The 25,894-nt window shown below is 45.4% G+C and overlaps 1 protein-coding gene and 1 pseudogene across 2 annotated transcripts in view; both read left to right on the plus strand.

Moving 5' to 3' along the window:
- Positions 1-25,894, plus strand: part of THBS2 (thrombospondin 2) — a 1,059,287-nt gene that overhangs the window by 153,904 nt on the left and 879,489 nt on the right. The gene's annotated exons all lie outside the window — the stretch shown is intronic.
- LOC141054929 (myosin-9-like) lies at positions 1,524-6,565 on the plus strand (annotated as a pseudogene).

Below are 25,894 nucleotides of genomic sequence, written 5' to 3' on the forward strand. Positions count from 1 at the left end.
TGCATCCTCCCCTGCCCAAGAGTTGTGATATCTTCAGGCCATGTCCCTGTACGTTAACACAAAAGCGCCCAAAGTACATCAAAATTACAGATTACACCAGAAAAAAGAAGAGATCCAAAGGAGTAAAATATAATGATTTAATTAATTCTGAATTAAAATCCGAAAGTATATCAACAATAATAAAAATCGAAATAGCAGAGTGTCTCACAATAGGAGACGCCAGGAGGTAAAAGATAAATGAATGCTCAATTCAATAATTATGTATATACAACAAGGTGCTAATGCATATAATGTTGGTCTTTAAAAGGCATGTAGTAAGATACTGTACATCATTGTAACCATCCGCAGATCCCTAATGACCAAATCTGTCTCCACTGCTTGTAAGCTAATACCTTACCGTGAGGGGAGAATGCCAATGCGGCCATAGAATAAGGGTATTTTACCTTGAGTAATTCGGAGGTGTAAGGATGCCACTCCGATTTATGCAAGGTAAAATACTCTGCATACAGTATACCCTTATTCTATGGCCCCAGGTATTAGCTTACTAGCAGACGTACATTCATCTTGTGAGGTTTATACTTTGTGCTCTCCTGTGCCTTGTGTTCTGTTTGCTTGATCTGTTGCCTGACTTTGGACTTCTTTCTGACCATCCACCTGTTTAACTCCTTCAGTTCTGAATCAACCTCCTGGTACTCTGACCTCGGAACGTTACCTGACTACGCTTTTGTGTCTTCCTTCTGTTTACGACGTACCCTCCTTGCTTCTGACAATGGACTCCTTGACCATTCCGACTCATGGCATGGCCGTGAGAAGTGACTAGCGAAACACAGTACGTCTGGCCGCTATGTTTTTCTTTTTCGCCAGTATGGATCCTATTCACACGCTTTGTGACCAGATGGCGAATTTGATGCAGATGACTCAGGATCTGGCGAAAGATTGCGAAAGTCTGGAGTCTTCGCAAAATCAGTTGCAGGGTCAGATAAATAACTTGTTGAAGAGCTCCCATAGCCCCCCACTGCCGGCAGTGGCTGTGACGTCAGTGCGCTCTGATGTACGGTTGGTCTATCTCGAACCTGTTATATCCCTCTTTGATAAATTTTTGGAAGAGAAAACCAGTTTAGGGTATTCAGAGGAGGAGTTACTATTGGGTGGGAATAATCATGTCCCTACTATGAGGGGTCCTCAGACCTGTGCATTTTCTTTTGACCTCAAGCCCCTGAACAGTTTTCCATTGATGCCTTTTTGAACAGTTTAGGTCTGATATATGACGAACCCGACAGAATCCAGGTCGCGGAGGCTAAGATCATGAACCTGTGACAGGGGGGTCACACAGTTGAAGACTACTGCACTGAGTTCCGGCAGTGGTCCACAGAAGTTCTATGGAACGATGCTGCTCTCAGGTACCAGTTCCAAAGAGGCCTTTCTAAGACACTCAAGGATGCTCTGGTCCTCTATGACGCCCCTTGTTCTCTGATGGAGGCCTCTTCAGGCCATATGAATGCACCGCAGAATCCGTGCGAGACATGGTGAACAGCAGGCTGCATGTACTGCTCCCCCGGAGCAGGTCTATTTACCCGAGGTCAAAGTTGCCAGTCTTCGAGTTGCGGAGAGAAGAAGGAGTCAAGATCTTGGACTTTGTCTATACTGTGTTCTCTCTGGACATTTTCTTAAGAATTGCCCAACTCGTCCTCAAGCTAACAAATTATCGGGAGAACATCTGCGTCTGGGTGATGGCTGAGGAGGTCACCCAGACTCCCAGGTACCTTTTTCTTCCTCTGACAAAGTATTGATAAATTTGATGATTTCCATTGAGAACCAGGTGTTCATTGACTGTGGGTCTGCTGCTAACTTTATTGATTCGGGACTGAAGGACTTCGGAGATGTGTTCTCGGAAAAAAAAGGCGCATATACTACCTCCTCATTGTCCCTATGATTGTGCTATTGATCTTATTCCTTGTGAGAAAGCAGAAGCTGCAGCAGGACGGCGTGGGGCCGGCACAGAGCAGAGGTACGGAATCGGGTGTAACATGGTTGAGATTGCAACGGTGGTTTCCACTCTCCAAGTGGGAGCTCTCTACCCTGAATCCATCTCCTGTTTTGTGTTGGATAATTTACCTGCTGGATTGGTACTGAGGTTTCCGTGGCTGCAGATTTACAATCGAGTTATTGATTGGTGTCAGAAGGAGATTGTGTAATGGAGCCCCAAGTGTTACAAAAAATGTCTAAAAAATGTACAAATATGCTCCGCTAGTCTGGAGGGTCTTCCAGGGTACCTGAAGGATTTCGGAGATGTGTTCCCGGAAAAAGAGGCGGAGATACTACCTCCCTATCATCCCTATGATTGTACCATTGATCTAATTCCTAGCGCCAAGTTGCCAAAAGCTCGCCTTTACAATTTGTCGAGGTCTGAAAAGTCCGCCATGAAAGAATGTTAACAAAAGTTTACGGAAAAGTCATATCCATCCTTCCTCCTCCTCTATAGCTGCTGGATTATTCTTTGTTAAAAAGAGATGGGGTCTCCGTCCTTGCCTTGATTTTCGAGAGCTAAACAAGATCACGGTGAAAAAATCTTACCCACTTCAACTCATCCCCGACCTACAATATACAATTAGCTTCTGGGGCCAGAGTGATTTCTAAACTTGATCTTAGAGGGGCTTTCAATTTGATAATGAACCGGAAGGGTGATGAGTGGAAAGCGGCGTTTTTATCGCCTGAGGGTCTTTCTGAAAACCTTGTCATGCCTTTTGGATTATCTAATGCACCTACTGTGTTTCAAAATTTTATGAATGATATTTTCTGTGATTGCATTGGAAGATTTGTTGTGATTTACCTCAATGACATTTTAATTTTCTCACCAGACTTGGACACTCACCAGGTACATGTCCGTGTTGTGTTACAGAGTGTGGTGTAGTGACCACTGTGTCCGTTAGGGGGCGCTGTGTGGGTGTCCCAGGACGGGTGTACAGGTATATCCAGTGTGGTAACAGGAGTAGGGTGCTAAAGGACCGTTATGTATCCCAAGGTGGGTGGCCTTGGGATGAAGGCTTGATTATGTGCTGATCAGCAGAGCTACTGCTGATGTTCTGTTCCAATGTGTTAGGGAGAAGTCTTCAGGTGATTGGTGAGACGGGTACGGTCAATCACCTACAAACCCACCCAGGGGTGTGTGTCTAGAACGCCATAGTAAAGTCTATGTGTGTGAATGGTTGCAGGACCTGCGATGAGGTCATAGCCATGTGATCTGGTGGGCATGGCTATGGACCATATAAAGTGGCCAGGGTAGGTCACGTGAGTGAATGCTTGGACCCGGTTGGTCCGTATGGAAGGTCTCGTCAGGCAGACGGCTGGAAGATGTGGCTGCCTTCCTGAGTGCACGTGTAGACACTGTGAGTAATGGCGACGTGTGTCTGACAGTTCCCTGGAGGGAACGGACGTCTGCAGTGTGAAGCAGCTAAGAAGGAAACCCGGAGAGGATGTGCTAACTGTGTTTAGGCAAGAGCCTGCGTACTGGATATAACACAGTCTGTGTGACCACAGCATTAATAGAGCGGAGCTCTGTCATGAACGTTATGCTGTTCTGACTTGAAAATTGCTGTTGAAGGTTTATGCTGCATAATAAACTGAATGGACTGAGTTATGTTGAGAAACCCTTTCCGGACCTGATTTATCGGCTGCCTAGTGAGTATCCCCAACCCGAATAACAAGCGCTACCTTACAATTGGTGGAGAATGCGGGCAGTGTTGTAGCCTTGTTGCTAGGGGCAACGACGAGGACTGCAAAACTCAGTTGCTAAGGGCAACGGTTCCAAAAGCACATGTTGCGGTGCTGGCAACGCTAAGCCAGGTGGGCAGACGGTCTTGAAAACCGTGTGGTATGCTGACCGGGGTCAGAGAAAGAGACTGTGGATTGCTATAGGGTGCCTCTGTGGATAAGAGGTACCCGAGAACCTGTGTGGCCGATGTCGGCAGACGGGTGTCTGTGTTGTACTGACCGGGGTCAGTGAGAAAGACTGTACCTGGAGGGTTCAGTGTGCAAGGTCCTGGAGGGTCAGTGTTGGGAGGTTCTGGGAGAAGAATCAGATCCCTGGAGCATGTGCTGTGACCTTGGACCTGGTGAAGCATGAGTGTTGGACAGTCTCAGGTGGAGACAGATGTCCTGAATAGCACCCGCTGAGCCCCTGGACCTGATGAGGCCTGTGTGTTAGGAAACCCTGGGAGGAGGGTCAGCTCCCTGAATAGCACCCGGTGCCCCCTGTGTGTTGGACGGTCTCAGGAGGAGGCGGACGTCCTGAATAGCACACAGACAGGACATGTGAGTTTTGTGTTGTGTGTGTGTTTTTTTTCTTTTCCCTCTTAAGTCAGCTTGCGATGGCTCAGTGGGGTTAAGAAGGTGACAAGTGGCTTGCTGTAACTCAGCGGGGTTGCAAAGGTGACAAGCGGCTTGCTGCAACTCGGCGGTGTTACGAAGGTGACAAGCGGCTTGCTGTAACTCGGTGGGGTTACAAAGGTGACACCAGCAGCTGTGTGTGAGCGGCAGCCGAAGGTGTCGGTGATTGATGACAGCAGGAGCTGTGGTGGTGCCAGCAAGAACTTGTGTGGTATCGTACTTAAAGGGCCAGTACGGGCCCAAGAGACAAACTGTTTTGTGTGAACTGTGGTCTGAGACCTGTAGAAAGGACATGGGGAAATCCCAAAAGGGGGCAGTGACCCAAATGGGGGTGGTAACCCAAAAAGGGGTGGAGTCCCAAAAGGGGATAGTCACCCAAAAGGGGGTGGAGTCCCAGGGAATGGGGACGGAGCATCCGATGTAAAAGGGGTGGTACAGATGAGCTGTTGCCAGGAGCAAAGGTCCTATGTCTGTCCAATTTGCCTGGTGAACTACCCAGCCGGCACGATGCTATGGGGGTGTGGCCTCCAGGTAAATAATGAAGGGATAGTTGGTATGGTCGACCCGAAGAGCCCGGTGACTCTACTGAGGGTTGCTCCTGAGATACCCGGCAGAAAGGTTGGGGTCACTTGCAACCACGGAGGCACTAAGAATTGTCCAGTGACCTGGGTAGTCTTTGAGACAGGCTGGGACATTGAGGGACAGGATGTCACGATAGTCCTGAATCTGTCCTGTCCAATGATTATAGACCGGGATTCTAGACTGTTCTCTGGCTTGTGGGAGAGGGGAGTTCCTCTATAGCAAGGGGATGGAGATGTTTCTACTGTTGGGCTAGCAGACAGTGAGAGGGTGATGCCTGCTAAAATGGACAGGTCAGTTGTAGAAGAGACAAGAAGAAACTGAAAAGTATGGAAGCAGAGATGATTCGTATGCAGGAGGAGCTTGCTGCTGCAGGGCGAGCTTGCTGCTGCAGGGCATGCTAAAAGACAAGCACAGCAGGAAAGAGATGAACTGGCTGATGTAATTGCCAACAACAGTGGTAAAGGTGCTCTGGCTTTGGAAGAAAAGAGGCGTTTAGAGTCTTGCATTGTACAGCTTGAAGAAGAATTGGACGAAGAACAAGGCAACGTTGAATTAGCCAATGACAGGCTGAGAAAGGCTACACTTCAGGTTGACCAGATGAATGCTGATCTGAATGCAGAACGTAGTAATGCTCAGAAGAACGAGAATGCCCGTCAGCAATTAGATCGCCAGAATAAGGAGTTAAAAACAAAGTTACAAGAATTAGAAGGCTCTGTTAAATTCAAGGCTTCAATCACCTCTTTGGAAGCAAAGGTTGCTCAACTGGAGGAACAGCTTGATGCTGAAAGTAAAGAGCGAAAATCTGCAAGCAAACAAGTACATTGTACAGAGAAAAAACTGAAGGAGGTACTAATGCAAATGGATGATGAAAGGCATAATTCTGAGCAGTACAAACACCAGGCGGGGAAAAGTAATGTTCGTCTGAAACAGCTGAAGCGCCAAGTGGAAGAAGCAGAGAAAGAGGTTTAGTGTGCCAATGAATTGCACTGTATATTACAGCGTGAACTGGAGGATGCTACAGAGACAACAGATGCAATGAACCGTGAGGTTAATGCACTGAAAAGCAAACTTAGACGTGGTGATGTACCATTTGTTACAAGATACATAGGCAGAAAAGGAGTTGACGGAGCGCACTGTAGAAGTGTCTGATGACGCAGCCAGACTGTGACTGGAGGGCCAAAGCCCAAGGCCGATATTCTGACCGCTGGGGGCGGGGGAGGCCTAACGTAGAGATGAGGCCGTATGACAGACAAAACAGACTGACACGATTCTCTCGACCTGTGGGACAAGGTGACATGGGTGCACGGTCTTGAGATCCCGAGGTGATGTCGTGTGTTCAACCCCACGAGCTTGAACAGAGGGGGGAGGTATGTGGTGTAGTGACCACTGTGTCCACTAGGGGGCGCTGTGTGGGTGTCCCAGGACGGGTGCACAGGCATATCCAGTGTGGTAACAGGAGTAGGGTGCTAAAGGACCGTTATGTATCCCAAAGTGGGTGGCCTTGGGATGAAGGCTTGATTATGTGCTGATCAGCAGAGCTACTGCTGATGTTCTGTTCCAATGTTTTAGGGAGAAGCCTTCAGGTGATTGGTGAGACTGGTGGGATCAATCACCTACAAACCCACCCAGGGACGTGTGTCTAGAAAGCCATGGTAAAGTGTATGTGTGTGAATGGTTGTAGGACCTGCGATGAGGTCATAGCCATGTGATCCGGTGGACGTGGCTATGGACCATATAGGGTGGCCAGGGTAGGTCACGTGAGTGAATGCATGGACCCGGTTGGTCCGTATGGAAGGTCTCGCCAGGCAGACGGCTGGAAGATGTGGCTGCCTTCCTGAGTGCATGTTGAGATGCTGTGAGTATTGGCGATGTGTGTCTGACAGTTCCCTGGAGGGATTGGACGTCTGCAGTGTGAAGCAGCTAAGAAGGAAACCCGGAGAGGGTGAGCTAACTGTGTTTAGGCAAGAGCCTGCGTACTGGACATAACACAGCCTGTGTGACCACAGCGTTAACGAAGCAGAGCTCTGTCATGAACGTTATGCTGTTCTGATATGAAAATTGCTGTTGATGGCTTATGCTGCATAATAAACAAAATGGACTGAGTTATGTTGAGAAACCCGTGCCAGACCTGATTTATCGGCTGCCTAGTGAGTATCTCCAAACCGAATAACAAGCGCTACCTTACAATAGGTTAAGGGAGAACTCTCTGTTTGCTAAATTATAGAAATGTGTTTTTTCTGTGCCAGAAATCTTTCTTGGGGTTTATCTTGTCAGCAGAAGGGTTTAAGATGGACCCTGGGAAGGTGCAGGCCATAATTGATTGGGTTCAACCTCGTGATCTTAAGGCTTTACAGCGTTTTTTGGGATTCGCCAACTATTACAGAAAATTTATCAATGGGTTTTCACAGGTTACTAAACCACTTACTAACCTTACACGTTGTTAGAAATCTGGTCTCTACCATGCCTATGCAGCAATTCAGATCCCCACATTTGTCTCCAGAGGCGAAGTCCTTTTTCCCAGCTTCTGAGCATGCCCATGGGACGAGCTCCCATTGGAGTTCAGGAGTCAGGTGCTCAGGTCCTGCTCCTGATTTCATTGGTTCAGCTCAAGGCTCTGGAGATTTCCGGCAGGTCCCGTATGCTATAAAAAGTGCGCATGACCGTTCCGCCATGCGCTAGTATTTTCATACTTGCTGCTGTGTGTTTGCTGATGGGTGATTGGACTTGTGAATGACTCATTAAATACCCCCCTTCCTTGGTTATTACGTTTGTGTGAGTGTGTTCAGCCAGTATTAGCGCCAGCGCGCTCAAGCTTCAGCTTTACCAGCAGCTAAGCGTCTTGCATCGCGCTTCTCGTACAGCGGTGTCTCCCCGCAGCACAATCCTCGCCGCACTGCTTGCGCAGTTCAGATAGTGTTCGCAGTTGCAACTTCTCTGTTACAAACTCCCGGTAGGTCTAGACGGAGTGTGTCCTGCCAGCATAGGCCACTCCTGTGACCGATTACCGCATCTGTCTCGCTGAGCCTCTGTGAGTGGCTAACAGACTCAGCGTGTTGTATTTATGTTTTTGCTGCAGCTCTGTGTGTGAAACAGAGCTTGCTCCAGCATTGTTTTTGCATACGTTTACCCTTGCAGCTCTGTGTGTGAAACAGAGCCTGCTCCAGCGCTACTACTGCATGTTTATGCTGCAGCTCTGTGTGTGAAACAGAGCCTGCTTCAAGTGTAACCACTACGTGTGCTTTAGCTTGCAGCTCTGTGTGTGTACAGAGCCTGCACAGTGCACTTGGGTGATGCCTTTAACCCTGTGCACACCACCGCTACTTTGCTCAGCTATCCTCTAGCAGCGGATATACCATCTACCGCACGGTGGACCCCGAGCAGTGAACGCACTTTATTATAATTTTATTTAGTGCGTTCCTCCGCTCCTAACATAATACTAGCGCCAGGGTCTGGCTGGAGATGGCTGATCAGCAGCAATTGTTACAATGCGTGCGACAGCTCGAGGCTTGCTTGGCTACCCTTGAGAGTGCCCTTGCAGCTTCGCAGGCCACGGATGCTGCTGTTCAAGCACCTACAGACGCGGTAGGGTGTATGTCCATGTCCGCCCTTGCGCCGACAGTTACCAGCCTCCCGTTACCCGAAAAATATTCTGGGGATGGCGCCTCCTGTAGGGGTTTTATCAGCCAGTGCTCGATCCACCTGGAGCTGCTGGCTGCGCAATTCCCTACAGAGCGGGCCAAGGTGGCCTTTATTATATCCCTACTGTCGGGCAAGGCGCTGGAATGGGCTACGCTATTATGGGAGCGTGGTGACCCCGAGATTCGGACCGATGCCAACTTGCTAACTGCCATCAAGCAAGTATTTCTCGGTCCGCGGGTCACGCACGACACGTCTCTGCAACTACTCGCCCTTACTCAGGGGTCTCTCTCAGTTAGCCAGTATGCCGTTCGTTTTCGGACACTGGCATCCGAGTTGGAATGGTCCGACAAGGCCCTTATCCCCGTTTTTTGGTGAGGTCTAGCAGAACTCGTGAAGGATGCTCTCTCCACTAAAGAGATCCCCACCAGCTTGGAGGAGTTGATTTCCGTGTCCTCACGTATCGACCTCCGTTTTTCGGAGCGCAGTATGGAGCGGGCTCACTCCAAGCGAAGAGCTGTTTCGGCTCCAAAATTTTTTGAACCTCTTGAGCTGTTTGAGCCGGAGGTCCTACCCCCTGAGCCCATGGAGGTGTCTCGTACTAATTTTAATGCAGACTCAGACCAGGAATCCGTTTGCGGTTGTCACCACGTATGTGCGGTTTCTCCGGAAGCCAGCCCCCCGCAATGGTCGGAGTCTGAACCGGTTGTCGAGACCTTTGTCCCTCCTCATCTTAGGGCTCAGGTACTCGCCTGGGCGCACGCGTCCAATACGTCTCACCATCGAGGCTACATGCAAGACTCGAAGCTCTTGGCCTGAGCGTATTGGTGGCCCCATAGGGCTCGGGACATCAAAAAATTTATCCAGGCCTGTACCTCTTGTGCTCAGGACACCCTTCCTAGGCGGAGACTGGTGACGGTCGCCGATTCATAGCGGCGCTCTCCTACAGCGCCCGCTCCCGTTATTTCTCAGGTTTCCCTTCTGAAACCCGGTGACCTTGATTCCACTAATGCCATCCAAGTGTCCCGATTCACGGTAACACCTACCAGGACACTAAGCTCGCCTTTGGACGAGTTTGAGCCCTATGCCACTGTTGGGCACAGGATGGTGGACCGGAGGTTTCTGGGAGGAGGGGGCCCTAGGAGGGGTGGTAATGTTAGGAATCTGGTTTCTACCATGCCTATGCAGCAATCCAGATCCTCACATTTGTCTCCAGAGGCTGTCCTTTTTCCCAGCTTCTGAGCATGCCTATGGGACGAGCTCCCATTGGAGTTCAGGAGTCAGGTGCTCAGGTCCTGCTCCTGATTTCACTGGTTCAGCTCAAGACTCTTGAGATTTCCGGCAGGTCCCGTACGCTATAAAAAGTGCGCATGACCGTTCCACCATGCGCTAGTATTTTCATACTTGCTGCTGTGTGTTTGCTGATGGATGCTTAGACTGGTGAATGACTCATTAAATACCCCCTTCCTTGGTTATTACGTTTGTGTGAGTGTTTGTGTTCAGCCAGTATTAGCGCCAGCGCGCTCAAGCTTCAGCTTTACCAGCAGCTAAGCTTCTTGCATCGCGCTTCTCGTACAGCGGTGTCTCCCCACAGCACAATCCTCGATGAACTGCTTGCGCAGTTCAGAGAGTGTTCGCAGTTGCAACGTCTCTGTTACAGACTCCCAGTAGGTCTAGACGGAGTGTGTCCTGCCAGCATAGGCCACTCCTGTTACCGATTACCGCGTCTGTCTCACTGAGCCTCTGTGAGTGGCTAACAGACTCAGCGTGTTATATTTATGTTTTTGCTGCAGCTCTGTGTGTGAAACAGAGCTTGCTCCAGCGTTGTTTTTGCATACGTTTACCCTTGCAGCTCTGTGTGTGAAACAGAGCCTGCTCCAGCGTTACTATTGCATATGTTTATGCTGCAGCTCTGTGTGTGAAACAGAGCCTGCTTAAAGTGTAACCACTGTGTGTGCTTTAGCTTGCAGCTCTGTGTGTGTACAGATCCTGCACAGTGCACTTGGGTGACGCCTTTAACCCTGTGCACACCACCGCTACTTTGCTCAGCTATCCTCTAGCAGCGGTTATACCATCTACCGCACGGTGGACCCCGAGCGGTGAACGCACTTTATTATAATTTGATTTAGTGCGTTTCACCGCTCCTAACACACGTATGGTGGGTGCTATCAGGGCTTTTGAAAAACAAGTGTTTTTTGTCAGCACCCATTCTGATCCAGCCTGATCTTCAAGAACCGTTCATTGTAGAGGTGAATACTTCGGAGATCGGGGAGGCGGCAGTCTTATCACAGGGGCCCAAAACTCTGACTAACCACCATCCATGTGCTTTTCTTTCTAAAAATTTTCACTGGCAGAGAGAAATTATGATGTGGGTAATCGGGACTTACTTGCTGTCAAATTGGTAATAATCCCAAAAAAAGGCTAAATAAACAATGACTCATCCATACTATTACAACAGAAACCCGAAAGAAATAGGACCAAGGAGCAATATAATAAAATGTACATTTTATTATTTTTTCAAATGAGGAGTAAAATTAGTATGTAGTACATCAGTTATAAATAAGGGAATCAGCGACACCTGAATGCCACACTGAAACCGGGTCGGTATAAATTAGTTAGTTAGTGAAATCCATATATATCATATATAACCATGACAATAATGCAAATATCAGTAAAGCATACATGAAACACCAATATAAGAGTAAAAATACCAGTCAGATATAAGGTGCAATACAGAGTATATATATGTATATACATATATTTAAATATATGTGTATGAATAGTGAATATGGTCAAAAAGGACCTACATAAAGTATATACACACATATATATATATATATATATATATATATATATATATATATATATATATATATACACACACACCCATGTAAGTAAGCAAATATCTCTCAAAAAAGAATAAATAACGAATATAAAGTGCAATAAAGGAGGACCAAAAAACCGGACCTGCAGAAAAATATATGGAGAGATATACAAACTGGCAGCAAAGTTTACAGATGAAATACAGTGACTCAGCAGTTCAAAACAACATACACTGTGTTCCAAATTATTATGCAAATGATATTTTTCTATGATTTTCCTAAATAGTCAGTACAAATGACAGTCATTCTAATAAAAGTCATCACCCGTTAGAGTATACATCAAATTTTATTGAAGAAACCTCCCAATGATAGCAGTATAATCTCCAAAATGAATAAAAACTCAAATTGCACTGTTCCAAATTATTAGGCACAGTAGAATTTCTAAACATTTGATCTGTTTTAACCCCTTCACTACCAAGGGTGGTTTGCACGTTAACTCCCGGGCCAATTTTTACAATTCTGACCACTGTCCCTTTATGAGGTCATAACTCTGAAACGCTTCCATGGATCCCGGTGATTCTGACACTGTTTTCTCAAGACATATTGTACTTCATGTTAGTGGTAAAATTGCTTTCAAATAACTTGCGTTTATTTGTGAAAAAAACGGAAATTTGGCAAAAATTTTGAAAATTTTGCAATTTTCCAACTTTGAATTTTTATGCCCTTAAATTACAGAGATACGGCACACAAAAAACTTAATAAATAACATTTCCCACATGTTTACTTTACATCAGCACAATTTTGGAACCAAAATTTTTTTTTTGTTAGGAAGTTATAAGGGTTAAAAATAGACCAGCGACTTCTCATTTTTGCAGCACCATTTTATTTTTAGGGACCACATCACATTTGAAGCCACTTTGAGGGGTCTATATGATAGAAAATACCCAAAAGTGACACCATTCTAAAAACTGCACCCCTTAAGGTGCTTAAAACCATATTCAAGAAGTTTATTAACCCTTTAGGTGTGTCACAGGAATTTTTTGAATATTAAAAAAAAATGAACATTTAACTTTTTTTCACAAAAAAAATATTTCAGGTTCAATTTTCTTTATTTTACCAAGGGTAACAGGAGAAATTGGACTGCAAAAGTTATTGTGCAATTTGTCCTGAGTACGCTGATACCTGATATGTGGGGGGGAACCACTGTTTCGGCGCATGGCAGACCTCAGTAGGGAAGGAGCGCCGTTTGACTTTTTCAATGCAAAATTGGCTGGAATTCAGATCGGACGCCATGTCGCGTTTGGAGAGCCCCTGATGTACCTAAACAGTGGAAACCCCCCCAAGTGACCCCATTTTGGAAACTAGACCCCCCAAGGAACTTATCTAGATATGTGGTGAGAACTTTGAACCCACAAGGGCTTCACAGAAGTTTATAACGTACAGCGGTACAATTAAAAAATCATATTTTTTCCACAAAAATGATCTTTTCACCCCCAATTTTTATTTTTCCAAGGGTAACAGGACCCTAAAAGTTATTGTGCAATTTGTCCTGAGTACGCTGATACCCCATATGTGGGTGTAAATGACTATTTGGGCGCGTAGCAGAGCTCGGAAGGGAAGCAGTGCCATTTGACGTTTTTGGCTAGAATTGAGATCGGACACCATGTCGCGATTGGAAAACCCCTGATGTACCAAAACAGTGGAAACCCCCCACAAATGACACCATTTTGGAATCTAGACCCCCCCCAAGGAACTTATCTAGATGTGTGGTGAGAACTTTGAACCCCCAAGGGCTTCACAGAAGTTTATAACATACAGCCGTACAATTAAAAAATCATATTTTTTCCACAAAAATGATCTTTTCACCCTTAATTCTTATTTTTCCAAGAGTAACAGGACCCTAAAAGATATTGTGCAATTTATCCTGAGTGCGCTGATACCCCACATGTGGGGGTAAACCACTATTTGGGCGCATGGCAGAGCTCGGAAGGGAAGCAGCACCATTTGACGTTTTTGGCTGGAATTGAGATCGGACACCATGTCGCGTTTGGAAAGCCCCTGATGTACCTAAACAGTGGAAACCCCCCACAAATGACCCCATTTTGGAAACTAGACCCCCTGAGGAACTTATCTAGATGTCTGGTGAGCACTTTGAACCCCCAAGGGCTTCACAGAAGTTTATAATGCCCAGGCATGAAAATAAAAAAATCGTATTTTTTCCACAAACATGATCAATTAGTCTTCAATTTTTTTATTTTCCCAAGGGTAACAGGAGAAATTGGATGCCAAAAGTTGTTGTCCAATTTGTCCTGAGTACGCTGATACCTCATATGTGGGAGAAAACTACTGTATGGGCACACGTCGGGGCTCGGAAGGGAAGTAGTGACGTTTTGGAATGCAGACTTTGATGACATGGTCTGCGGGTGTCATGTTGCTTTTGGAGAGCCCCTGATGTACCTAAACAGTGGAAACCCCCCAAAAATGACCCCATTTTGGAAACTAGACCCCCTAATGAACTTATCTAGATGTGTGGTGAGCACTTTGAAACCCCCAGTGCTTCACAGAAGTTTATAACGACCCGGCGTGAAAATAAAAATATCGTATTTTTTCAACAAACATCACCTTTTAGTCCCCTTTTTTTTTTATTTTCCCAAGGGTAACAGGAGAAATTGAACCCCAAAAGTTGTTGTCCAATTTGTCCTGAGTACGCTGATACCTCATATGTGGGAGAAAACTACTGTATGGGCACACGTCGGGGCTCGGAAAGGAAGTAGTGACGTTTTGGAATGCAGACTTTGATGAATTGGTCTGCGGGTGTCATGTGTGTTTGGAGAGCCCCTGATGTACCTAAACTATTGAAACTCCCCACAAGTGACCCCATTTTGGAAACTAGACCCCCCACGGAACTTATCTAGATGTGTGGTGAGCACTTTGAACCCCCAAGTGCTTCACAGAAGTTTATAACGCCTGGGCGTGAAAATAAAAAAATCATTTTTTTCCGCAAAAATGATATTTTTGCCCCCAATTTTTTATTTTCCTGAGGGTAACAGGAGAAATTGGACCCCAAAAGTTGTTTTGTAATTTGTCCTGATTAGGCTGATACCCCATATGTGGGGGTAAAACACTGTTTGGGCGCATGGCAGAGCTTGGAAGGGAAGGAGCACCATTTGACTTTTTCAACGCAGAATTGGCTGGAATTGAGATCAGACGCCATGTTGCCTTTGGAGAGCACCTGATGTGCCCAAACAGTGGAAACCCCCCAATTATAACTCCAACTCTAACCCCAACACACCCCTAACCCTAATCTGAGCCCTAGCCCTATCCCTAGCCCTAACCCTAGCCCTAACCCTAACCCTAGCCCTAACCCTAACCCTAACGGGAAAATGGAAATAAATACTTTTTTTTAATTTTATTATTTTTCCCTAACTAAGGGGGTGATAACGGGGGGTTTGATTTACTATTTATGTCGGTTTTTATGTTTTGCGGCTGTCAGACGCTAAAAGACGCTTTTTATTGTAAAAATAGTTTTTGCATCACCACATATTGAGAGCTATAATTTTTCCGTATTTTGACCCACCGAGTCATGTGAGGTCTTATTTTTTGCGGGACGAGTTGACGTTTTCATTGGTACCATTTTCGGGCACGTGACATTTTTTGATCGCTTTTTATTCCGATTTTTGGGACGCAGAATGAACAAAAACCAGCGTTTCATGAATTTCTTTTGGGGGGTGCGTTTACACCGTTCCGCGTGCGGTAAAATTGATAAAGCGGTTTTATTCAGTACGGTTACAGCGATACCTCATTTAGGTCGTTTTTTATGTTTTGTTGGTTTTTTTGCAATGAAAACAATTTTATATAAAAAATAAATTATTTTTGCATCGCTTTATTCTGCGAGCTATAACTTTTTTATTTTTTTGCGGATGATGCTGTATGGCAGCTCGTTTTTTGCGGGACAAGATGACGTTTTCAGCGGTACCATGGATATTTATATGCGTCTTTTTGATCGCGCGTTATTGCACTTTTTGTTCGGTGGTATGATAATAAATTATTATTTTTTGCTTCGTTTTTTATTTTTATTTTTTAAGGGGTTCGCTAAAGGGGTTAACTAATGGGACAGTTTTATAGGGCGGGTCGCTACGGACGCGGCGATACCAAATATGTGTACTTGTATTGTTTTTGTTTTTTTATTTTGAAAAAATGGATTTATTGGGGAATATTTTTTTTTTTTTTTACTAATTTATTTAGCGATTTTTTTAAAATTATTTTTAACACTTTTTTTTTTTTTTTACTTTATTACCTTGTCCCAGGTGGGACATCACTGTCCTGTGACAGATCGCTGATCTGTCACATCACAGATCACCAATCTGTCACAGGCAGTTCTGCAGACTTCCTCATGCCTGCGCTTTGCAGGCAGTGAGGAAGTCAGCTCCCTACAGGCCCCCGTCGGCATCTTGGATCCGGGGGCCTGTAGGGAAAGAGACCCCCGCAGCAGCGCTGCACATTGCGCTGCCGTGGGGGGCTCAGGGAAGCACGGAGGGAGCCCCCTCCCTGCCGATGCTTCCCTTTAACCCCCGGTACACCACGATCGTGTTTGATCGTGGTGTGCAAGGGGTTAACGTGTCGGGGGCGGTCCGTGACCACCCCTGACACATTGTGCCGGGTGTCAGCTGTGATAATCAGCTGACACCCGGCCACGATCAGCTGGGACGTAATATTCCGTCCATGGTAATTAGGTCCAGGGTCACATGGACGGAATATTACGTACATTGTAGGTAAGGGGTTAAAGAACTGAAAATGTTCATTTGTGGAATTTGCAGCATTAGGAGGTCACATTCACTGAACCAAAAAGCTATTTAACTCCAAAACATCCTAACAGGCCAAGTTACATGCTATCATTGGAACCCTTCTGTGACATCACCTTCACAATTCTTGCATCCATTGAACTTGGGAGTTTTTGGAGAGTTTCTGCTTGGATTTCTTTGCATGAAGTCGGAATAGCCTCCCAGAGTTGCTGTTTTGATGTGAACTGCCTCCCTCCTAGATCTTTTGCTTGATGATACTCCAAAGGTTCTCTACAGGGTTGAGGTCAGGGGAAGATGGTGGCCACACCATGAGTTTATCTCCTTTTATGCCTATAGCAGTCAATGACTCAGAGGTTTTCTTTGCAGCATGAGATGGTGCATTGTCATGCATGAAGAGGATTTTGCTCCTGAAGGCACATTTCTGCTTTTTATACCATGGAAGACAGCTGTCAGTCAGAAACTCTATATACAGTACTTTGCAGAGGTCATTTTCACACCTTCAGGAACCTTAAAGAGCCCTACCAGCTGTTTCCCCATGATTCCGGCCCAAAACATGACTCCTCCTCCTCCTTGCTGAAGTCGCAGCCTTGTTGGGACATAGTGGCCATCCACCAACAATCCATCTGGACCATCCAGGGTTGCTCGTCACTCATCAGTAAACAAGACTGTATGAAAAATAGTCTTCATGTATGTCTGGACCCACTGCTACAATTTCTGCTTGTGAAGACTTTTTAGGGGTGGCCGAATAGTAGGTTTATGCACCACAGCAAGCCTTTGAAGGATCCTACACCATGAGGTTCGAGGGACTCCAGAGGCACCAGCAGCTTTAAATATCTGTTTGCTGGTTTGTAATGGCTTTTTAGCAGCTGCTCTCTTAATCTGATGAACTTGCCTGGCAGAAACCTTCCTCATTCTGCCTTTATCAGCACAAACATGTCTGTGCTCAGAATCAACCACAAATCTCTTAACAGTACGATGGTCACGTTTAAATTTTTGGGAAATATCTAATGTTTTCATCTTTGACCAAGGCATTGCACTATTTGATGCTTTTCAGCAGCAGAGAGGTCCTTTTTCTTTCCTAAATTCCTTGAAACCTGTGCCCTGCTTAATAATGTGGAACATCATTCTTAAGCAGTTTTCCTTTAATTGGGCTCACCTGGTAAACTAATTATCACAGGAATTTGAGATTGATTTCAGTGATCCAAAGAGCCCTGATACAAAATACCATCTATGAGTTTATTTGAAAAACAAAAAATTACATCTTTATGACACTTAAATCCAATTTGCATAATAATTTGGAACGCAGTGTATATACTGGCCATAATAGTAATTATGTCAAGGAGTGCATATATATTGGAAACCAACCTGGCTAAAGTGTGGGCAGAGAGACCCCAACAAGCGTTTCGCATTGTTGCTTCTTCGGGGGGGCATGTTGTCTAGATATATTGCTCAGGTTTTTATATATAAGTGGGCGGAAGTCCCTTAGAGCGGTGTTATGAATGGGTCACCGAGGAGGAGAGCGCAATAGACTATGCCACCAGAACACCAGAGAGGTTGGTCGCTCAGTGGATTGCAGACCCCTGATCTTAACAACACAACTAGCAGTAGCCGTGGAGCATTCCTACGTTGGCCTAGACACCTCATCACAGCCGGAGGACTAACTAAGCCTAAAGACAGAAAGGTGAAATCTAAACTGCCCCGGAGAAGATCCCCAAAGGAATAGACAGCCCCCAAACATATATTTTCAGTGAGAAAAGTGAAGCACAAACACAGACAGAAAATAGACTGAGCAAATGATGGGGCCCACACTGACTAAATAGAACAGAACAGAAAAGGCACTGTCTGCAATCACGCAGAAACCCTAATAATTCCAACATGACTGATGTACAAAAATACTGAGGTTTGAACAACCTCGCTCCCACTATATCAGCACTCAGGTGTGAACTGGCGGCTAGCAACAGGCTAATACAGCAGGGGACTGAGCAAACAAACACCAGATACAAAAATACAGGGCAGGAGCCAGCAGCCCCAGGGGGAGCAAGCTGACCCCTGACAGCAAGGCAAAAACAGATGTAAAGGGTTTAGCAAATGACACTTAGCTGAAAAATAGCAGGATCAGGCAGCAGACAGAAATCCTCAGTAAGCAAAGAAAGGAGTATCACTGGCAGTCACTGAGAGAAGTCTGCTCGCTTATGTAGTCCCAGTCACTACCACCACTCCTCCAATTATCTTCTGCAGCTGTTGGGTTAACATCATGTTGACCAGCACCACTACCAGCAGTATCCAACAGAGGGAGCCTTGCCTCAAAAGTCGGATCAAGAGAGCTCACAACAGTACCCCCCTTGAGGAGGGGTCACCGAACCCTCATCCACACCACCAGGCCGATCAGGATGGACCAAGTGAAAAGCACTAACCAATCTCTCTGCATGAATATAGGAAGCAGAGACCCAAGAATTATCCTCCTGGCCATAACCTTCCCACTTGACCAAGTACTTGAGTCTTCTACTAGCCAGAAGAGACTCCAATATTTTCTCTACCTCATACTCCAAATTACCCTCAACCAATACAGGGTCAGGGTGCACCACCACAGGAACTACTGGCTCCACAACCTTTTCAACAATGATTTGTGAAAACATTATGAATCTTGAACATACCTGGAAGAGCCAAACGGAAAGAAACGGGGTTAAGGATTTCCAAAATCTTATAGAAAGATGTATATCTTTGTACCGTGTTAGCGAGTAGATAGAAAAATATTCAGAATTGAGAGTCCTCAGTGGTTGATACTTTTTAATGGCTAACTGAAAAGATGGTAACACATTGCAAGCTTTCGAGACTACTCAGGTCTCTTCATCAGGCATTGACTAATACAACATCTGAAGAATCACATATATATGCACAACACAGCTGTGTTGAAAAAACGCATCTACATTAGCCAGAATAGGATCTCCAGGTGTCAGAGATAAGGCCCAGTCCTGGGGATCGCCGTGCAGCAGGGAAATGACAATTTGAACCCGCTGCACCGAGCTCCCCGAGGAGTTAGGCTTCAAAGCAAGAAATAGTTTACAGTTATTCTTAAAGTTCTGAAATTTAGACCGATCCCCAGAAAACACATCAGGAGCAGGGATCGTTGGTTCTACAACAGATGATTGGGCGAGATAAGCAGAAATTCTCCGCACTTCAGCAGCAAGCTGCTCAACACAATCGGACAATTGGCTAGTCTCCATTAAGGAAAAAATCCTCCTACGGCCCCAGAGAAAAAAGAGGAAAAAATATATTAAAAATTCTGACACTTTTTTTTGCAATTCTTTCCTTCTTTTGAGTACCCTAGAATCTACAGTTAGGCCGGTGATTCTGTTATGAATGGGTCACTGAGGAGGAGAGCGCAATAGGCTATGCCACCAGAACACCAGATAGGTTGGTCACTCAGCGGATTGCAGACCCCTGATCTTAACAACACAACTAGCAGTAGCCGTGGAGCGTTCCTACGTTGCCCTAGACGCCTCTTCACAGCCGGAGGACTAACTAAGCCTAAAGACAGAAAGGTGAAATCTAAACTGCCCCGGAGCAGATCCCCAAAGGAATAGACAGCCCCCAAACATATATTTTCAGTGAGAAAAGTGAAGCACAAACACAGACAGAAAATAGACTGAGCAAATGATGGGGCCCACACTGACTAAATAGAACAGGACAGAAAAGGCACTGTCTGCAATCATGCAAAAACCCTAATAATTCCAACATGACTGATGTACAAAAATACTGAGGTTTGAACAACCTCGCCCCCACTATATCAGCACTCAGGTGTGAACTGGCGGCTAGCAACAGGCTAATACAGCAGGGGACTGAGCAAACAAACACCAGATACAAAAATACAGGGCAGGAGCCAGCAGCCCCAGGGGGAGCAAGCTGACCCCTGACAGCAAGGCAAAAACAGATGTAAAGGGTTTAGCAAATGACACTTAGCTGAAAAATAGCAGGATCAGGCAGCAGACAGAAATCCTCAGTAAGCAAAGAAAGGAGTATCACTGGCAGTCACTGAGAGAAGTCTGCTCGCTTATGTAGTCCCAGTCACTACCACCACTCCTCCAATTATCTTCTGCAGCTGTTGGGTTAACATCATGTTGACCAGCACCACTACCAGCAGTATCCAACAGAGGGAGCCTTGCCTCAAAAGTCGGATCAAGAGAGCTCACAACAGTACCCCCCTTGAGGAGGGGTCACCGAACCCTCATCCACACCACCAGGCCGATCAGGATGGACCCAGTGAAAAGCACTAACCAATCTCTCTGCATGAATATAGGAAGCAGAGACCCAAGAATTATCCTCCTGGCCATAACCTTCCCACTTGACCAAGTACTTGAGTCTAAATCTAGCCAGAAGAGACTCCAATATTTTCTCTACCTCATACTCCAAATTACCCTCAACCAATACAGGGTCAGGGTGCACCACCACAGGAACTACTGGCTCCACAACCTTTTCAACAATGATTTGTGAAAACATTATGAATCTTGAACGTACCTGGAAGAGCCAAATGGAAAGAAACGGGGTTAAGGATTTCCAAAATCTTATAGAAAGATGTATATCTTTGTACCGTGTTAGCGAGTAGATAGAAAAATATTCAGAATTGAGAGTCCTCAGTGGTTGATACTTTTTAATGGCTAACTGAAAAGATGGTAACACATTGCAAGCTTTCGAGACTACTCAGGTCTCTTCATCAGGCATTGACTAATACAACATCTGAAGAATCACATATATATGCACAACACAGCTGTGTTGAAAAAACGCATCTACATTAGCCAGAATAGGATCTCCAGGTGTCAGAAATAAGGCCCAGTCCTGGGGATCGCCGCGCAGCAGGGAAATGACAATTTGAACCCGCTGCACCGAGCTCCCCGAGGAGTTAGGCTTCAAAGCAAGAAATAGTTTACAGTTATTCTTAAAGTTCTGAAATTTAGACCGATCCCCAGAAAACACATCAGGAGCAGGGATCGTTGGTTCTACTACAGATGATTGGGCGAGATAAGCAGAAATTCTCCGCACTTCAGCAGCAAGCTGCTCAACACAATCGGACAATTGGCTAGTCTCCATTAAGGAAAAAATCCTCCTACGGCCCCAGAGAAAAAAGAGGAAAAAATATATTAAAAATTCTGACACTTTTTTTTGCAATTCTTTCCTTCTTTTGAGTACCCTAGAATCTACAGTTAGGCCGGTGATTCTGTTATGAATGGGTCACCGAGGAGGAGAGCGCAATAGGCTATGCCACCAGAACTCCAGATAGGTTGGTCACTCAGCGGATTGCAGACCCCTGATCTTAACAACACAACTAGCAGTAGCCGTGGAGCGTTCCTACGTTGCCCTAGACGCCTCTTCACAGCCGGAGGACTAACTAAGCCTAAAGAAAGAAAGGTGAAATCTAAACTGCCCCGGAGCAGATCCCCAAAGGAATAGACAGCCCCCAAACATATATTTTCAGTGAGAAAAGTGAAGCACAAACACAGACAGAAAATAGACTGAGCAAATGATGGGGCCCACACTGACTAAATAGAACAGGACAGAAAAGGCACTGTCTGCAATCACGCAAAAACCCTAATAATTCCAACACGACTGATGTACAAAAATACTGAGGTTTGAACAACCCCGCCCCCACTATATCAGCACTCAGGTGTGAACTGGCGGCTAGCAACAGGCTAATACAGCAGGGGACTGAGCAAACACCAGATACAAAAATACAGGGCAGGAGCCAGCAGCCCCAGGGGGAGCAAGCTGACCCCTGACAGCAAGGCAAAAACAGATGCAAAGGGTTTAGCAAATGATACTTAGCTGAAAAAATGCAGGAGTAGTAAGCAGACAGAAATCCTCAGTAAGCAAAGAAAGGAGTATCACCAGCAGTCACTGAGAGAAGTCTGCTTGCTTATGTAGTCCCAGTCACTACCACCACTCCTCCAATTATCTTCTGCAGCTGTTGGGTTAACATCATGTTGACCAGCACCACTACCAGCAGTATCCACCAGAGGGAGCCTTGCCTCAAAAGTCGGATCAAGAGAGCTCACAACAGAGCGGTATAACACAGTGCTTCTGGTCATGCAGTAAGGAGTCAGAAACAATGGAGTCGGCGTCTGATGTAACTAATGCACGCCCACCACTGAGACGTCAGTGGGGCGGGCGCAGAGTCAGTGACACGTGGAGACGCATAACCAAGGCAACGAGTCCATCCGAATGCATGGAAGTGCTCACCGCATATGATGGGAAAAACAGATGCAGAGGGGAGTGAGGAGACAAGAAATCCCCCTCCCTGTAAGTAGAGTCATGCCCATTTGTTTTGTAAAGCTGTCCTGATATTAACCCTATAGCAGAAGGACAGAGAAGAAACGTGCACATACCTTGAATAATAGTGCAGAAGAGTGACACCCAGTCAAATTGGCCTTTGAGGAATGGAGGTATTTTTTGGAGAGAGAGGTTCATCCAGTTATGGTGATCACAGATCACAAGAATTTCGCTTACATTGAATCGACTAAAAGGTTAAGTTCTAGACAGGCCAGATGGTCCTTGTTTTTCTCTCGAATTAATTTTTCTATTACATTCAGGCCTGGGTCTAAGAATGTGAAATCCACATGAAAAAGAAAATATAGAACGGCAACTAGGGTTTACAAATCACCACTTCTTCAGACAATAGGGCCACATCCACTGAACTCTGCGATAAACTTCTGCTGGTTATATGGTACTTCGCAAGAAAAAAAAGCTTAATTTTCAAAATCAATACCAGAAGAAAGAATGCAGCACTCGCCAACTTGAAAAATATCCAACAGTATTTAATTCACTATCCGTGGCATAGACAGGGAAGTTTACATTCAGGATTTTCGAGGCATGTGAAGGAGAGTGAGAAAGGACAACGGCCGTTTCGTGATTGCTCTCTTCTACGGGTCCAGGTGAATAATCAACAAACTAGGTCATTTCCTCTATAGGAATTAAGACCTTGTGCTATAACATGTGCTGTGCAAATTACCACAATCTTAGTACAAATATTTAAACTACTAACACATGCAGATTGTAAAATAATATTATGTTAAAATAGTAATATTATAAGAAAACTGATAGATCAATTCTGTCATTTAGACCAAGTGGACCTTGCGCTTTGTATTTTAAAGTCCAACAAGCCTCTTGTCTCAATAAGATTTTGTCATGATTTCCTCCTTCTGGTGGATATTCCACTTTTTCTATTCCCGCAAAACTTAATGTATCAGAATTACTATTATGTTTTTCCTGGATATGTTTAATAAGACGCAAAGATCCTTTTCCTGTGCTTATAGAACAATAATGCTCACTGAACCGGTTAGTCAGCGATCTGATAGTTTTTCCTATATAAAAATAATGACAAGGGCAAAATAAAATATATACCACAAACTTACTGTATATACTCGTGTATAAGCCGAGATTTTCAGCACTTTTTTTTGTGCTGAAAACGCCCCTTGGCTTATGCACGAGTTGTTGCCGGCGAGGGATGGGGGAGCAGAACATATCCTACTCACTCTCCTGGTGTCATCGCTGCATATCAGTCCCTGCATCTCAGTCCATGCACCGGCATCTCTCTTCCTGTCTTCCTTCCAGTGCTGAGCAGTCACATGGTACCGCTCATTAAAGTAATGAATCTGCACGCGTTCCACTCCCATAGGTGTGGAGTGCATATTCATTACTTTAATGAGTGGTACCATGTGACTGCTGAGCACTGGAAGGAAGACAGGAAGAGAGATGCTGGCGCCCGCCCCAGACAGAGATGGAGGGACTGAGATGCAGCAGTGCCAGGAGAGTGAATAGGACTGGGGGAGGGTGAACCATGCAATGTTCACCTGTCCCCATTTCACCACTGCGTTGTGCTGTCTTCTGCATCCTAAGGCTGTGGCGTTCAGGTCAGAGGGCGCGATGACATGTTTAGTGAGCGCCCTCTGCCTGAACAGTCACTGCAGAAAGATGGAAGACACAGCGGCACGCGGCGGTGGAATGCGGACAGGTGAATATCACAAGTGCCAGGGGCCTGAGCCAGTGTCGACACTGGCACCTGACATCCATAGCACGCTGGTGTCCCTGCCTGCTCAGGATATCAGCACCTGGCCCCCAGCGATGAGAGGTGAGTATGTAATTTTTTTTTATAGCAGCAGCATTATATGGGGCATATTTTAATATGGAGCATCTTATTGGGCCATCATTAACCTTTGTGCAGCATTATATGGGGTATATTTTAATATGGAGCATCTTATGGGGCCATATTTAACCTTTGTGCAACATTATATGGGGCATATTTTAATATGGAGCATCTTATGGGGCCATCATTAACCTTTGTGCAGCATTATATGGGGCTTACTTTTGTATGGAGCATCTTATGGGGTCCATCATGAACTTTATGGAGCATTATATGGGGCATATTTTGTATGGAGCATCTTATGGGGCTCCTGATTAAATATGGATATTCGAAAACATTTATCCTACTGATGTCTCAGTTAATTTTTGTCATGGGAAGCCTAGGTAACTTTAGGCTGAAACCCCGGGGCCCCTGCGGTGTCCCTCAGACTAGGGGAAACCCTGTCTGTCCCTCAACCCAGGGTTTACACTGAAGGTGTGCCTGCCTGGGCCTCCACCCTGTCCTTGTCTCCTGTCCAGCCCTAAGCTGAACCCACCACCCTCCACCCAGTGAGGAGACCAAACACCAGACCCCACAAATAAGTATGGACAGGGATAACGGAAATGCACCACACCGCATACACACAGGGGAATACAGTAATGTGCAAGGGCAACCAAATAATACAACACAGGGAGGCAAAATGGCAACAATGGAATATACTACACCAGCAACCGTATGCTCCTTAGACCACCACTCCAGACCGGTATCGCTTAGCACAAGGCAAGAGCTATAGTCGGCGACGCCCATAGTCACACAGGGCAATTTAAAGACAGAGGGCATGGCTAAGCCCTCAGCCAGAATGACAACCTGGTTAACCCAATCCAAGCCGCTGAGAACCATGTGGTAGGATGGGGTATTACCGCTATCTGCCGGACACCCTGGTGCGAACAGTGTCCGACATGACAATTTTACTTTTAATGGTATCTATTTTTATTTTTGAAATTTACCAGTAGCTGCTGCATTTCCCACTCTAGGATTATACTCGAGTCAATAAGTTTTCCCAGCTTTTTGTGGCAAAATTAGGGGCCCATTGGCTTATGCTTGGGTCGGCTTATACTCGAGTATATACGGTAGATTGACATGAAATATAATTATCTACCTTATGTTTGATAGAACCAAAATGTACAGAGTTAGTTGTAACATGCAAACGGCAATTTTTGCAATGTTTGCATCTATAGTTCCTCAATGGTAAATTAATATGTAACCAATTATTATCAATTGGAAGGAGACGATTGTGAACTAACATATCTCCTAAATTATGCATTCTTTTATTATCGAATTGTGGGGTTAACCCCTTAGTGACAGAGCCATTTTACAGCTAAATGACCAGGCCAATTTTTACAATTCTGACCACTGTCACTTTATGAGGATATAACTCTGGAATGCTTTAACGGATCCCGCTGATTCTGAGAATGTTTTTTCATGACATATTGTACTTCATGTTAGTGGTAAAATTTCTTCGATATGTCTTGTTTTTATTTATGAAAAAATGGAAA

Source organism: Dendrobates tinctorius, unplaced genomic scaffold, assembly GCF_039654945.1.
Source record: "Dendrobates tinctorius isolate UK_male_01 unplaced genomic scaffold, ASM3965494v1 ptg000181l, whole genome shotgun sequence".
NCBI lineage: Eukaryota > Metazoa > Chordata > Amphibia > Anura > Dendrobatidae > Dendrobates > Dendrobates tinctorius.